The sequence below is a fragment of the Sander lucioperca genome, chromosome 23, assembly GCF_008315115.2.
Source record: "Sander lucioperca isolate FBNREF2018 chromosome 23, SLUC_FBN_1.2, whole genome shotgun sequence".
NCBI lineage: Eukaryota > Metazoa > Chordata > Actinopteri > Perciformes > Percidae > Sander > Sander lucioperca.
This window is the reverse complement of record NC_050195.1, coordinates 4015136-4017635: the sequence shown is the minus strand read 5'-3', so window position 1 is coordinate 4017635 and position 2500 is coordinate 4015136. Positions and strand designations below refer to the sequence as shown.

Genomic DNA, 2500 nt, shown 5'->3' with positions numbered 1-2500 from the left:
AAAAGTAGTAATGGAGCCCTGTTCAGATGGACCAATCAGGGCCAGGGGGAGTGTCTAACTGTTCAGATGGACCAATCAGGGCCAGGGTGAGTGTCTAACTGTTCAGATGGACCAATCAGGGCCAGGGGGGTGTCTAACTGTTCAGATGGAACAATCTTCAGCCCTTCCAGAAAAATGTGGAGTTTTTTTGTGATTGTTGCGTGCAGAAATCCTTGATTATGCGTCACCTTTTCTTAAAAAATGTGATGGAATATGCGGGATATTTATGCAATTTAATGCGATGAAATTGCAGGAACTTTTTAAAACTGTGGTTTCATCGTGGCTTCATCGCGGGGTTTGCAGCTTTTCGATGATGTTCACGTCGCGTAATTACGTCACTTCATAACGTTCCCATGGCAACAGGGGGAAATGGCTGCTCTTGTGTGAAGTAAACTCAACATTTTTCATCTTTCTGCTAAGATATATGGGACGTTTTTGCAACGAAAATGCGGGGATTATGAAATCATGCAAGCCCCGCATATTTTGCGCAGAAATCTGCAATTTATGCGGCGAAAGTGCGGCGTATTTGAAAAAATGCGACTCCCCCTGCATAAATATCCAGACTTTGGCTGATTATGTGTTGAATTATGAGATCACATAATCACGTTTTTCTGGAGGGACTGAATCAGGGCCAGGGGGGGTGTCTAACTGTTCAGATGGACCAATCAGGGCCAGGGGGAGTGTCTAACTGTTCAGATGGACCAATCAGGGCCAGGGGGAGTGTCTAACTGTTCAGATGCACCAATCAGGGCCAAGGGGGGTGTCTAACTGCGTGTCAATCACTGCTCATGCACACGCATTCATTCTCCCTTGTGGGGGGAGGGGCTTAGGAGACTGTTTGGGCTTTAGCAGAAAGGGGGGAGGGACTGAGAAGTTGTTGATATTTTTTGGCTAAGACCTGGATCTTCATAATCCTCGAAGTGTCGAAGCGTCGCCACAGGAGAAACATCGTGACTGTCGGACGATAGCCGTGAACGTCTGTTGAATTATGATTTATGATTTATGATTATGAATTTTGAATGTTAATGCCTGTCGGGCTCGGGCCGGGTTGGGTAGCCTACCCATCCTCTAATCCAGTGGTTCTCAAATGGGGGTCCGTGTCCCCCTAGGGGTACTTTGGAGGACTGCAGGGGGTCCGTGAGGTATTTAACTAAATGTTTAATAGTTACAATAGTTACAAGGCTGTGTGCAGAATTTTTTTTTTTCCTACCAAAAATGTGACATTTGTGTCTCCTTCTTTCGACCTATTCTTGCATTTCTTCCTTCCTTCTTTCTACCATCTTTTTCCAAGTTTTTGTCTCCTTTTCTCATCATCATCTAAATATTTTCCAGGTCCAAGGCTGCTTAGTAAATCTATCGCTGACAGCGCTGTACTCTTCCTCTTTCTATAGACTTTTTTTCTACCAAAATGATTAGCGCTTGGCTTAAAGAAACTATTTAAAAGGGGAACATTGTTGAAACCAGTTTGAGAACCACTGGTCTAATCCACACGCCCACTTTAACAGCTTTAAACAGTCAGAGTAACGCTCATCAGTTCAACTTTCTAAGCACAAACGAACATTTGGAAAAACAGAAAAATGGGTTAAAATATCCAATTTTTCATTTTTTTCCACCTTGACAAATTAAAAAAATGGATCTTTAAACTGTTTTTCCAATTTTCTTTTTATTCAGAGGATCAGAAATTGAGAAAATTACAAAATTGCGTCTGAGCTCCAATTATTCATAATACTGTAATGGTATTCTCTTCCTCTACTTTGTGGAATATGCAGCTCATTAACTGCATATGGGCCAAAAACACTAAAAACTGAGAGACTGTAGGGGTCAGAGGTGCAACTGATGGTTTAGAGTGGGGGGGGGGGACGAGGGAGAGAATACCATTACAGTATTATGAATAATTGGAGCTCAGACGCAATTTTGTAATTTTCTAAATTTCTGATCCTCTGAATAAAAACAGAAAATTGGAAAAACAGTTTAAAGATCCAATTCTTTAATTTGTCAAGGTGGAAAAAAATGAAAAATTGGATATTTGAACCCATTTTTCTGTTTTTCCAAATGTCCGTTTGTGCTTCGAAAGTTGAACTGATGAGCGTTACTCTGACCCTGAGGACTTTAGGTACTGGTTACTGATTGCTTCCTACACACTGTATTTCTCTATTTCCTCTGGCTCTTTCACAATAAAAGCTTTCCACCAGAGAACCAGTGGAAGGCTTTTAATGTGACTTTATTTTATTTATTTTTATTAACCTTTATTTTACCAGGAAGTAATCCCATTTAAGATTCAGAATCTCTTTTTTAAGGAAGTCCTGGCCAAGACAGCAGCATAATAGTTCCATATGAAAATATATATATATATATATATATATATATATATATTGGCCCATATGATCTAGTTTACAGGAGAGGACGGTCTCACAATTCCTGTCCGTCCACACCGCCGCCGACTTGATCTTCTAAAGATACA

General features: G+C 40.8%; 1 protein-coding gene across 16 annotated transcripts in view; it reads right to left on the bottom strand.

Annotated features, from left to right (window-relative positions):
• Nucleotides 1–2500, bottom strand: part of LOC116057846 (receptor-type tyrosine-protein phosphatase mu-like) — a 162935-nt gene that overhangs the window by 49619 nt on the left and 110816 nt on the right. The gene's annotated exons all lie outside the window — the stretch shown is intronic.